General features: G+C 32.7%; 1 protein-coding gene across 9 annotated transcripts in view; it reads left to right on the forward strand.

The window, feature by feature from the left end:
- LOC145277048 (uncharacterized) overlaps positions 1 to 14,883 on the forward strand; it is a 337,642-nt gene that overhangs the window by 93,439 nt on the left and 229,320 nt on the right. The gene's annotated exons all lie outside the window — the stretch shown is intronic.

The raw sequence follows: 14,883 nt of genomic DNA on the forward strand, positions 1-14,883 counted from the left end.
TAATTTCAGTTTTATGTGATCAGTAGATTAAGAGTTTATTGATTAAATATTTTCGCACATGCATATGCTCTTACTGTTTCCACATGTGGAGATATCACATGGTAAAAGGAAAAATTATTCTCAGTTAGCGCTCAAAGCAGTACTACAGACAAAATAAATAACAACTAATATATATAATATATATATATATATATATATATATATATATATAATATAAAATAATCTGAAATGGATTAAGAGATTCCAACGAGAGAAAAATGTATATTTAAATGAGTGGAGTCACCAACAATTATGTTTTTTTTTTAATACTTGTTTTATCATTTGGTATTTCCATTTTTCAAATTATTGAAATAAATTTTGGAAATAATTTTAATGCGTTTCGGACGATCTTGTTTTTTTTAATAATTTAAATAATTTTATATATATATTATGTCAGATCATGTCATGTGTGTATATATATATATATTATATATATATGTATGTCAGGTCATGTCATGTGCTACTGGTACCATGTAACCCAGTACTACCTGCCTCATGGTCGGGTCACCGGCGACTAAACTTACCTCCCTTTATAGTCACTCTTTATCAATTACAAATCATAAAACCCATTTCTCCTCCAAAAATTAAAAGAAAACACAAAAAATGTGTTTATTTACCGTTTCAAATTGGCTATTTTATTTTATAATTAAAAAAAAGTCACATTGAGAGGAGGCCAAGTTTTTTTTTTTTTTTTTTATTATAGTTTCTTTTTAAAAATTAAAAAAATTTGCAAATGAATTAACATCTGTTCCTTTATAATTTATAAAAAAAGTATTCAGTAAAAAACAAAACAATGTGTTGTGCGTTGAATTTTCATTGAAAAAGAAATCTGAATTTTAAAAAAAAAAAAATTTGATTTTTTATTCATTTTATTTAAAATGTTTGAAAAATTTTCCACGGGTTATAATTTTGATAATCTTTTCACATTGTTTCACTCATGTCGTGATATTTTAGTTAGCGATTTACCTGTGATAATCCTATTTTATTAGAAAACATGCTATTTTAGTTAGTGATTTACCTGTGATAATCCTATTTTATTAGAAAACATGCTATTTTAGTGATTTACCTGTGATAATCCTATTTTATTAGAAAACATGCTATTTTAGTGATTTACCTGTGATAATCCTATTTTATTAGAAAACATGCTATTTTAGTGATTTACCTGTGATAATTCTATTTTATTAGAAAACATGCTATTTTAGTGATTTACCTGTGATAATCCTATTTTATTAGAAAACATGCTATTTTAGTGATTTACCTGTGATAATCCTATTTTATTAGAAAACATGCTATTTTAGTGATTTACCTGTGATAATCCTATTTTATTAGAAAACATGCTATTTTAGTGATTTACCTGTGATAATTCTATTTTATTAGAAAACATGCTATTTTAGTGATTTACCTGTGATAATTCTATTTTATTAGAAAACATGCTATTTTAGTGATTTACCTGTGATAATTCTATTTTATTAGAAAACATGCTATTTTAGTGATTTACCTGTGATAATCCTATTTTATTAGAAAACATGCTATTTTAGTGATTTACCTGTGATAATCCTATTTTATTAGAAAACATGCTATTTTAGTGATTTACCTGTGATAATTCTATTTTATTAGAAAACATGCTATTTTAGTTAGTGATTTACCTGTGATAATCCTATTTTATTAGAAAACATGCTATTTTAGTTAGTGATTTACCTGTGATAATCCTATTTTATTAGAAAACATGCTATTTTAGTTAGTGATTTACCTGTGATAATCTTATTTTATTAGAAAACAGCTGACTTGTAAAAAAAAAATGCTTCATTAATTGTAAACGTAATAATCAAATCTTCAACTTAAAACATTGGACAAAACAAGTTGAAATAATAAAACGCTTTAATCGAATACAAATGCGTATTCATAGATCGAATTGTTAATGAAAATTGTTTTCTGAACGGGTAGATTGCAATCCAACGGTTTAAGATCAAAATGTTTTTTTTCTGCATGTCCGAACGACAAGAAATCTTTGTAAAGTAATTTTGATCTTTGGTCCAATCCAGTGTTCCTTCTGTTTGGGGAGCTGGATTTTCTTCACAATATAAACCTGCTTGAAGTGTTTATCTTCCGTTCAAGGCAGAATGATGTGACTCAAGGTCGGGGCAGTGATTTAAAAAAAAGAAAAAAAGTCATCTGAGAGGAAGAGCAGTTTGGCTTGTAAAAAAATACCTGGGAAACTCTGTTGACATTTCCTGATGGAGGTGATTTGGCAGTTAACAATAAACTAATCCCTTCTCAAAAAGTGAGAAGACAAATCTTGGGATGGTGGACCTCTTAGAACTGCACATCATCAGAATCATACTTCAGCCAACAGGGAACAAGTCATCTTAACTGTCGCCTAGACTCTGGTGGCTTTGATGCTGATGGAAAACCTAACTTTGTCTCTGTGAGAAGGCAATTGAATAAAGACAAAAGATGTTCCCAATACCTCCAGACTCAAGTCTCGAAAGCCCTTCAACAACTCCAAAAAAAATTCAACCCAGTTGAAACATGGGAGGAGGAATGGAGAAAATACTCTTAAAAGGGGCATCATTGGAGACTCAATTCTGTGCCTCTCAGGTTTGGCTACAAATAGTAAAAAGCAGTGGGTAGCTACACATCAGATTGGAACAAGACACTGTAGAACTACAGTCTGGCCAAAGTGCAAAGAAGCCCACCAGGATACATTGTCCAGTCACCATACTTGTCCCTCTGTAGTAGTACCGTAGGGGTTAGACCTCTATACCGCTATTTTTTAGCCAGTCTGAGAAATTATCTATGCGATAGCCCATTTATCTGAAGACAATTTCTCAGACTGGTAGCTGTATAGAGGTCTAACCCATACGATGCTACTACAGAGGGACAAGTATAAATTAATACTTAATTTGATTGTAAACGTTTTAGGGTTTTTGAATTCATGTTTTTGTTTTTTGTCGATGGAATGTTGGTAGATAAACCGCTTATTCAATTTCGTTTACTTTTTTACGGCAGTGATTTCTAAAGTTTATAAATAAATCCAAAACGATTCCCACGTGGCTCAGCAGACTAAAACTAACTTTTTGTCATTTGGAGATGAGTCATCGCTGGCAACAACTTAAATACTGGCTGTAAGAAGTTTTCATGAGTCTGTCCTACTCACCCACCCGTGATGAATAAAGGAGCTCGTGCTACTCAATCAGGATAGTGTTTCTAAGATGAGCAACAGAATCCGTTTTTAATCACATTTTTTAAAATCTTAGATTGTTGCCGTTTCTTAGATTTGTTAAAATGTTATTTCAAGAAACTCCTTCTACTTTACATTATTGAAATATTGTTAAGTTATGCCGGGGCAACATTGAGTGGCCTTGCTGATAGTTGATTTCGAACATTGACTATTATTATTAAAAAAGTAACATATTAGATAATAAACATTATTATATTGTTTTGTAATTGTTATGTAGAAAAAGGTATGCATAGAGAATGTTATTGAAACAAAGAAATGTTTAGTAAAATATTTTGGTTATCTTAGAATCAAACAAAGATCTATGCCAAATACATAAACAATAAATTTGGTTAGTAAAACGGGATTAAAAAAAGGCCCATGTTAAACGATGAGTTTATTTACGTCACAGCAAGGATTAATTTGAATATATATACAAGAGAGTTAAGAGATGTAGGAAAAAAGACAATAGTCGCAGTCGATGGAGGGACAGACGGTCCTCAGATTTATGATAGCTCCAAGTAGAGAGGAGTCAGAAATGGCGATAATCAAAGTCAGCGTTGCAACTTATTTGGCCAGATGTTGAAACCCCAAATAAGTGCTATTCATCCTTTGTGTTGTAAAGATATTTTTGTATATTCTTGTCCTGTCGTGAACTGTGTTCAAATGTACATACACACACAATGAACTCTAAATTAGACGATCACAATGCTAGACGCTCGTAGACGAACACATGTATATACACACGTCATATAGATGACTGTGACACGTATATACATTCTGTATACACACATTAATTAGAACATTTTGTACAACTAGACGATACATGAATTTAAACACGCACATATATAATATACATTCGTTTATATATACTCCTGACAATATAACAATATTTTGTTGTTGAAAGTGTTAAAAATAACATGAATTTTGAAAAGATTTAAAAAAAAAAATAAATAGGAGGGAAACATTTTCTGAAGTTAACAAAAAAAAAAAAAAATACAATTTTCATCTTTTGAATTTTGTTTTGGGTTTATTGCAGTTGTAAGATGAAAAACATGTCAGCATTGTAACATGATGCATTCAAACGGGTGGGAAAATATCAGCAGAAGCAAAGGATGGCTGGCTTGCGAAGAGATTAGCAGCAGCCGACAAATGTGCATATGCAAATTAGGAAGTATGCAGGAGAAAAAATGTCCGAAAAAAAAACAAAGTGTGACATTGAAGAAAATGGACATGTAAAATCAAAGGCGAGAAATGGTTGGCTCTGGCTGGTGTGAGGTCGGAGAAGAAAAATGTACCCAGGTGAGATGGACAATGAGAGTTGTGTTGAGACGGGGAAACTAGCGGAAATAAAAACTTTTGTTAAAAAAGAAAAAATGCCAACCCGGATTTTTATTTTTTGTTCCTGCAACATTACAACATTTCGTTTAATTGAAAAGTAGAGAAAGGATCGTCGAGTTTACTTCCAGCAATCCCCTTTTTTGCTTTCTCTATTTTATCTTTTAATGTTTACATTTGAACAGCGATGTTTCTGACAAATGGAGAAGAGTATCTGTCTTTTGGGTTGGAATCTATCCGTATAGTACCTATAGTTGGCTAGCTTTTGACTTTGGAGTGGTATTTTCTTTTTAATTAGTTACATTAAGTACCTTCATGCCTTGTCTGGAGCGATTTCCATAAAAAACTATCAAGTGTTTTAAGATAAGGTATTTTCATACAAATTCAGAGCACTTTATCATAAAAGCTAAAAGAAATATGCTCCCTTCCTTCCAAGAGAAGTGCTATCATGACAACAGAACTGATAGAACACTACTCCGTATGCTCACCTCCATTTTGATGGATGATATTACAAAATGATATTGCAAGCAACTGTGCATGGAGACAAACAAGCCAGATCCACAGTTTTAGCATTTATGATTATGTGGATATGATTATGGGTGACTATCTTCCAAACTCTAGGAGGAATTTGTGCACGAACAAACTATAATTTGTGTAATATAGACATGTGCGCGCACACACACACACACAATTATCCATAAACTCGTGTAACTCCTCTATAACTCCTCAATGTGGCTGTACATAGCCACATTTGAAACCGAAACTTTAGTGGTTGACACTCAGTGTTCTATCGATTGAGCAAACGAAACTGTTGGAAATAATGGAGAGAAATAATATTGCATTTAAATGAAGCTATCATTTTTTTTATATGATAACCTGAAGTATACAATTCTTTACTGCTACATGGAAAGCATTTCCTCCATTAACATGCACATAAATGTATTGTAACTCAATTTGATAAATAATAAAATAGGCCGTAAACGACCAAGTTCTCTCTGATTCTCTCTCCTCTGATCTCGAGCGCGTGGTTCAGTGGGGGAAGAGGTGGCTGGTTACCTTTTAATGCATCTAAAACCAAGCTCCTATCTTTACATCAACGCTCTGATCCCCATCTGGCATCAATTGAAATGGATGGCTCTCGTCTAGGGGAGGCCCCATGTTTTGATAAGCTTCTGGGTTTGTCCTTTACTCCTGATCTTAAATGGAACACATACATCAAGTCTGTTGCCAAAGTCGTTGGAAAAATGGTGGGATCCTTCTACCGCTCCAGAAGATATCTCCCTACTGATGCAATTCTCTATCTGTATAAAAGCCAAGTATGCCCAAGGATGGAATACTGCTGCCACACCTGGACAGGAGCTGCTAAAAACAGCCTATCCTGCCTTGACAGAGTACAAAATAGACTTTGTGGTTTAGTGGGAGATGACCTTTTCTCTTCCCTTCAACCTCTCTCCCACAGAAGAGACGTTGTGAGCCCTATCTTTGTTTTATCATTATTTTCATGGCAGGTGCTCGCCTGAGCTCCAATCTCTGGTCCTCCCTTGCCAATCTTTCATGATAAACATCCATCTAGCTGAAACCACTGTCAAAAATTTTCCCCACTCTTTACCTGTGCCTAAATCCAAACGTAGATTCCATGAACAAAGCTTCTTTCTTGGAACTGCATGCCTGTGGAACTCTCTACCGCTTGCCTGTTTCCCCTCCTGACTTCAACTTGGATGTCTTCAAGTCCAACATAAACAAATTCCTGATGAACCGCCCTCTTAAGTAATGACACTTTATCAAATCTACAATACTAATGAATACTGCAACACTATCCCACTGATTACTGTACACAAAATAACCCTTATCCCCGAGTGGCTTCTGAGCCTTGATAAATAGTGACCTTCATGTAAAAAAAAACAAAAACAAAAAAAAAACTCAAAATGCTTGCTTTCAGACCCAATCTAATTTCGAAAGATTATTTTTCAGAAACATGAGTTTCATGGTTGTTACAAGTTGGAATTTTATAAAACTGACACCACTTTCTGCAGGATTTAAAAAAATCATTTTCTTCAAGCATTGCGCCAGAAACATTGATTAGAAAAAAAATTGCATTGATTTTTCCTCTGAATGTTTCTACTGCTAATTTGGTTTCGTTTATAATTGTAATCTCATTTTATTCAACAATTGTGATTATTTCTAAGTATTCAAAATTTTGCTTTCATAAACTTTGTCTATGCATAATAGCATCTTGAGAAAGTTGTGACCAATTTCTCACACTGACTGTAAGGTCAACATGCTCTATTTCAAGTTAATTCAGCCTCATGCCAAAGACACACGGTCTTTTGTATATACAGGGTAAAAACGATAAAATTGTCACCCGAAAGAAAGCAACACTACAGTTTTATTTTAACTTTTGAAAAAATTAATTCAGGTTAACTTGATTATGTAGTAGAGCTGGCATCTATTCAATGTAACTGCCTTCAGCCTCAATCAGCATGCCTTTACCACAAGTGCTGGTGGGAGATTGGTGAATATTTGGTGGATGGCAACAATCAGGCTGGCTTTGGTGTTGTGAGAGGTCATGTTGGTGATATTCTCGACGTAGGACCAAATAAAGTAGTCCAACGGGTTCAGGTCGGGAGAGGAGGACAGCAGTGAGAAAAGAGTACAAAGTCGTAGCACTCCTTCTGAAGCCAAGTCAGGGTCTCTCTGGACTTGTGGATCAGTGCAGAGTCCTGCTGCTACATCCAGGGTCTGCCAGCAGCCACCTTATTGCACCAAGGGATCACCACACTCTTCAGCACATCCAGGTACACTTCATTGTTGACTTTCAAGCCGACTTTGAAGATGTGAGGTGGCATGATGTGGTCCTCACTTGAAACCACACCAAAGAACATGATTGTGACTGGAAACTTAATTTTAATCACCCTGGGCACATCGCATTTTGAGGGTGCTAGCAATGGTCCTGTTTTCAAAACTTGGATCGGTAGAGAGGATAAGTTGTACAGCAGCACATCTCCGATCTAGTTTGATAAAAGGCTCCTATCGCACTTAGGATTTGTATACAACTGGCCAACTAATAGATGGTCTGCAACAAAAAAAAGAATGAAACCGGTTTTCGTCAAACGGAAATGGAATCATGTTGTCTTTTCTAGGGCAGCAATTTTATCGTTCCATCCTGTATGTGAAATGTTAGTTGCAAGGTTAACTAATTTGCATATTAGTTTTGAACAAGAACATTTTATTGATTAACTTAATTTTAAAGCAGTGATGGTTTTGATTTTCATATAAGAAATAGTTCTATTTAGCAATATTATCTTTTTCCTTAACAAATATTTAGCACTTTGTGTTCAAATATTCTTAGACCCTCCCCACACACACACACTCCCACGGTAAATTGATTTCTTTTCCTTTGGCTACAAATTTGCATCGAAATTACCGAAATATTAGTGTTTATTTTATATGAATCAAAAAAAATTTCATGTTTATCATAGACTTATATGGTGTAGAAAGTGATTTTTTTTGTTCATTTAGTTCTCATATTCCACGAAAATGTCTTTGACAAAGAGGAAAGAATTGCTGTATTCATCTTATACTTATTGCTGGCTGTTTTTTTTTTTTTTACCTTGAAACGGCGAAGTGCAGAAAACTTTTTTAGGGCAGGTGCTCAAGTGAGAAAAACGGCAAAAAATATATTAATGGTGGGGCACAGTCCTCTGAAAAGTGCACTTTTAAAAGCAGTAAAAGGAGCAGGTGTTTGGGCATCCCTAGCACCCCACCCTCCTCTGCACGTCCCTGCCTTCAAGTATTTTTTCTAGCCCCTCTCCCTCCCATTTTGGGGCACGATTTCCATAAAAAAATGTTGAACACAGAAAGTCTCAGACAAAAAAAAAAAAAATATTTTAGCATTTAATATAATTTTTCCTTGGCATTTTCTGGTTTTCAAATAATTTGCATTTACGGAATATCTTCTAAGATGTGACAACAAGTCTCCTATCAAATGAATGTTTCAAATGTTTCAAATAACGAACTTTGCAAAGCGATGGTGAACTGACAGTTATCAGTTAATATATTTTTTATCTGTTTACATTTTTCTAACTCTATCTTTCAATCTGTTCATCCATTCTCAACTCAATTTTCTTCTGTTGATCAACATAATTTTTTTTGTTTGTTTTTTGCTGATTAAAAAATGTTGGTGGCAATCATTAAATGCCGATTACATCCGTCAAAATGTTAAGTTTTCAAATGGACAGAAAGTCTTTGTAAATTGTATTTTATTTATATTCTTTACGTGAGTCATCACTTACCATGGCTTGGAAGCCACTCGAGGATAAGGGCCAATGAGTGTCGGTTGGTGAAAGAACAACATAATGATCAGTGATGGTGGAAAGGGGGTCTAATCTAATTATTTAATAGCGCGGATCGACAAGAACTTGTTTACATACTCTGTTGGCGTCCTTTCATCTCCAAAGATGATGGAGAATCGCGCCTGAAGGTTGTCATGTCGAATGGTAGCAGCTGCTGCTGCTGTGACTGAGCAGGTTGATGCAGGAACGGCAGATCTTGCTGCACTTTCCGGAGCGGTACCCTCCGTCAGGCTCTGCTGTTGCTGATGCTGCCCTCTTGCCCCTGCCTCCCCACTCCTCCCACTGTTCATATCTTCTCTCCTCGCTCAGCCGGACACAGTTCTTGACTGGGAGAGGAGGGCAAACATGCTTTTGGAAGAACGTCTTTGTTCGTTACGCAGTATTCCCTGTTTACATTAGATGCTCTTTTTTACCCCAAACAAGACATAGTGTTCCTATTTCAGATTGTTTCTAAGGAACTGTGGGGAGTTAAGCAGCGAGATATCTGTTCACATTTCATTTAAACTTCTGCAGTTTAGGATAGTCGGAAGTAGGAAACAGGGAGGGAATTCCAAATTTTAACAGTTCGAGGGAAGAGACTATTAGAGTAGGCGGTTTTCTCAACAGTGAAAGTTAGTTGGGAGTATGTACGTTTACGAGTTACAAGTGGAATGAGTTCATCAGTACACATTCCATTAAAATACTTGTAAAACAGACACAGGGATGCAACATTGCAGCGATGGGACAGAGGTTGAAGCTTGGCTCATGGTGTGGGACTTATTAGATTTAAGACTTTTTTTTAACAGTGAAAGATTAGTGGCAGATACATTAACAATACTTTTTTTTTTTTTTTTTTTACACGGTGGTCCCCACTTATCAAGGCCCGGAAGCCACTCAGGGATAAGGGTTATTGCAAGTACAATACGTTAGTGTGGAGATTTAATGAAGTGTTTACTTAAGGGGGCGGTTCATTAGGAATTTGTTAACGTTGGACTTGAAGACGTCCAAGTTGTAGTCCGGTGGGAAGCAGGCAGACGGAACAGTTCCACAGGCGTGCAGTTCTAAGAAAGAAGCTTTGTTCATGGAACCCACATTTTGATTTAGGCACAGATAAATAGTGGGGGAAATTTTTCACAATGGATTCAGCTAGACGGGTGTTTTTCGTGAAAGATTGGCGAGGGGGGACCAGAGATTGGAGTTAAGACGAGCACCTGTCATGGAAATAACGATAAAACAAGGATAGGCTCGCAACGTCTCTTCTGTGGGAGGGAGGTTGCAGGGTAGAGAAAAGGGCATCCCCCACTAAGCCATGAAGTCTATTTTGTACTCTGTCAAGGCAGGATAGGCTGTTTTTAGCAGCTTCTGCCCAGATATGGCAGCAGTATTCCATCCTTGGACGTACTTGGCTTTTATATAGATAGAGAATTGCATCAGTAGTGAGATATCTTCTGGAGCGGTAGAAGGATCCCACCATCTTTCCAGCGACCTTGGCAACAGACTTGATGTACGTGTTCCATTTCAGATCAGGAGTAAAGCACAAACCCAGAAGCTTGTCAAAACACGGGGCTTTTCCTAGACGAGAGCCATCCATTTCAATTGATGCCAGATGGGGATCAGAGCGTTGATGATGTAAAGATAGGAGCTTGCATTAAAAGTAACCAGCCACGACTTCCCCCACTGAACCACGCGCTCGAGATCAGAGGAGAGAGAAACTTTATGCATACATTTTCAAAATATTGACTTTAAAAATTTTTACTGTTATTTTATTATCATTATCATTATTATCATTATTATCATCATCATTAATATTGTCATTATTTTATTATCATCATTATTATTATCATTAATATTATGATTATCATCATCATTTCATAACTTGTTTTTGTGGCTATCGTTCAGGTTTCTTATGAATATCTGAGATAATTTCATGTTTCCCATTAGTCGCACTGACTGATGTTAGACTAGTTCAAAGCCCACATTTTCAGTTATGACCTTTTGAGTCTGTTTATCCTAATTTGGCCTTGGACTGTGTTATGCTCAGCTTAGTAAGTTAGGATGAACATCATAATAGCCTCATCCTGTCATGCAAGGCGCATCCCAATAAATAAGTATTTAAAACTAGGGTAAGAGGTTAATCCTTATATAACCTGTGTGTAGGTGTGGGTGTATCTGTGAGAAAGAGGAAGTTTGTTTGTCTGTTAAAGTAGGTAGATGCAATATCGGCGGGAAAATAAATAGGGGGCATAGTTTTGAAAGCCGGTTTATCATAAATTGTAAGTTTCTGACTACTTTTTTGATTGTATTTGAAAGTTTAAAGCCTAAAGTTAATTTCTAAAAGGAAAAAAAATATTTGTAAACGTGAAAAAAAAGTTATAATGAAATATGTTTTCATGGCGACATTCAGGAAACTGACAAGTTCAGCTAAATTTTGAAATTGAATAAATTCATTGTAGAAATCCCTTAAAAGATAAATATTAGTTTTCTAGGTCTATTTAAAAGATAATTAGTAAAGTCCTAAGATATTGAATTAAATAAACAAAAACACCTTGCTTATACAAAAAAATAGCTTAACTAGTCCCCAAAGGCGAGAGATTCTGGCTTTGCATACCCCCCCCCCAAAAAAAAAACGAAGGTGTCTAAACATGAATTCTACGGAAGCCCAAAATGTCAAAAAGTAAAAACGTTATCTGAAAATGAGGTCACATAGTGGGAGGGAGGTAGGGAGTGCTGGTATTCTTCCCTTCCCCCAGCCGTGCATCCTTACATTCCTATCGTGAACGTTTGTATAATTTTTACCATTTTTTAATTCGATTATTTGATTATTTTTTTGTGTTCCTGCTTTTAAATTTCAAAATTTTTTTATTTTTCAAGATTATATAAATTATTACGCGTAAAGTTAAAGGTTCATTCAAGCAAGGAAAATATTAGAATCTTACATATAAAAATTATACAAAACATGAAATCTAAAAAAAAAAAGAAATATTTTTTGCAATTTTAATTTTTTGTGTGAAAATATTAAACAATGCTTAACTCAATGATATCGGTAGTTTTAGAAATTAATTTTTCTTTGTTATATCGAATGCATTAATATGGACTTTAGGGCTTTCTTTGTAATGTTCCTAAAAAAATTGATTTTCCTTTTTTATTGTTACAATATGCGATGCTTTATTTTCATAAAAAAAGCAAAAATAAATCCTTTTTTTTTTTTTTTTTTTACTTGAAAACCATAACTTAAGTAAAGGTATTTTTTGTTTTAAACAAAATAAGTTTCCACTAAGATTCAAATAAAAATAATGGGTTCATTATATTCCATGATCATTATTTGTCCCATCGATTAATGCATGAAGATGAAGTAACATTTAAATGATCCTGAATAGAATGTACAATTATTAAATAATCATCTGTAAACTGAATGATCTCGACTTGTGTAACAAGTAAACCTGACACAAAATATAAATTGGTGGTTGGGAGGAGTGGAATATCTAATATAAATATTTGACAAATATTCCAGGTCCAATCTATCTATCTATATAATTATAAGACTCAGATAAGCTTGCTTGCTTGGGCGTTTAAACCGTCCAACTGGTTTCTGACTTCCAATTTCCAAAAATTTGTCTGCTTACCTATTTCATGGCCGCCCTGTCTTAAGTTTAATATTAAGTCACTGTTGCTATTCAGTGACAAAGTCAACAATATTTTTTGTTTTAAGTTATTTTAATGTGTTTTCCTTACAAATAAATGTAATTTAACCCCGTTCAGTTAAAAAAAAAAATGATTTAAATATACAATATATAACTATAATCATATTTATAACCATATTAACTGCTTGTAGGAGCGCTCCTGTGGATTCTGACGATTTATTTATTTTTTTTTTTTTCAAACCTTACTTAAAAATATTTTCTCTTCAAGGAGGTAGAAACTTGGTTTTAGTAGTGCTTTTAGTAAGACCTCTCTAATTTTTATTAGTGCTTGCAGTAGTTCTTTTATTGATTGGTGAAGACACAAGGGTTCTGTAATGGATGCTGGCATAGACTATGAAATTGACCAAACTGACTGCAAGTCTCGTCTGATCGCTTACAATCATTTACACTAATATTATTGAGAAAGCTTAACAACTTATGTTTAATCTATCGTATATAATAATTGTCAATGCATATTATGCTTTGCGATTAAATAACAATAAACGGTTTGAAACTGACAGGCTAAATAATTATTTGATTTAAATAAAGATGAGTAGAGATTGTAAATAAAGTGAAATTATTTTTTTGTTTCTAAATTATTTTTTGTTTCTAAACTATTTTTCTATTTCTAAATCATTTTTCTGTTCCTAAATCATTTTTTTTGTTTCTAAATTATTTTTTTTGTTTCTAAATTATTTTTTTTGTTTCTAAATTATTTTTCTGTTTCTAAATTATTTTTCTGTTTCTAAATTATTTTTCTGTTCCTAAATCATTTTTTTTGTTTCTAAATTATTTTTTTTGTTTCCAAATTATTTTTTTGTTTCTAAATTTTTTTTGTTTCTAAATTATTTTTTTTGTTCCTAAATCATTTTTATGTTCCTAAATCATTTTTTTTTGTTTCTAAATTATTTTTTTTGTTTCTAAATTATTTTTTTTGTTTCTAAATTATTTTTTTTGTTCCTAAATCATTTTTCTGTTCCTAAATCATTTTTCTGTTCTTAAATCATTTTTTTTGTTTCTAAATTATTTTTTTGTTTCTAAATTATTTTTTTTTGTTTCTAAATTATTTTTCTGTTTCTAAATAATTTTTCTGTTTCTAAATTATTTTTCTGTTCCTAAATTATTTTTTCTGTTCCTAAATTATTTTTTCTGTTCCTAAATTATTTTTTTTGTTTCTAAATTATTTTTTTTGTTTCTAAATTATTTTTCTGTTTCTAAATTATTTTTTGTTTATTTTTTGTTAATTATTTTTTGTTTATTAATTATTAAAATTAGAACCGTAAAGTACTAAAATCAGATTTAAAAAGGATCTTATTTAAACAGAAATTTAATTAAAAAAGTGATTTGACCAAAATACATTTTGTTTTTTTTTCTTTTTTGTAAACAAGCATTCATTTAAATATTTTTTTAATAATTAAAAAAAATTCATGATCGTTGGCAATTTGAAAAGCTTTGGAAACATAAACTGTCAAGTAGAGAATACTTTCATAAACTGATTTTAAAATTCTTAGCAAAATCCTCAAGCATTAAGATATTGAAAGTTTTTGACGCTATTTACATCCCCAAATTTTATGAATAGATTCTAACATTACTTATAGTTTTAAAACAAGTTGGTTAATAATTTCACAAATAATCATGTTGTAATAATTAGTTTTCATTTTAAAAATTCTATTAAAAAAAAGCAAAAAATAGCATAGTTAAAAAAAAAAAACGAAACAAAATGTTAAAATTAAAATTTCCCGGGCAATGTCGGGTATTTGCAACTAGTTGTATTTACAACTAATTGTAAATAAATAAAAAAAAATGATACAACTGTAGTTTTTGTTTCTTAAAAATAGTTAATCAGACAGACATGTATCGTTTGCATTTAGTATTGATTAACTTAATAAAAAGTATACAAATATTATTAAAATAGGACAATTATTTTCAATGCTTCAGAATTTAAATTATTTACTCACTTGCAGTTTTCACAGGCCATCATCAAAAATTTCTGAGGACGGCCTGTGGAATCTGAGTGACAACAAGTCTCTTCAGATTTCCACCGTCTCTTTTGCTAACCTTTTAAAATTAATTTGCGTTATTGTAACAGTCGTTTACCAATGAGATTATTATTATTAGGTGTGTTTCATCCGATAAGTTTATTAAATATATTCAGATAAAGTTTACCTTTTGTCATTTTTATTCAATATTTTTGTTTCAAGTGTGTGTGTGTGTGTGTGTGTATATATATATATATATATATATATATATATATATATATATATGCTGGTTATCTTTC

This window comes from Euprymna scolopes, chromosome 5, assembly GCF_053919585.1.
Source record: "Euprymna scolopes isolate OS-2025 chromosome 5, ASM5391958v1, whole genome shotgun sequence".
Lineage (NCBI taxonomy): Eukaryota > Metazoa > Mollusca > Cephalopoda > Sepiida > Sepiolidae > Euprymna > Euprymna scolopes.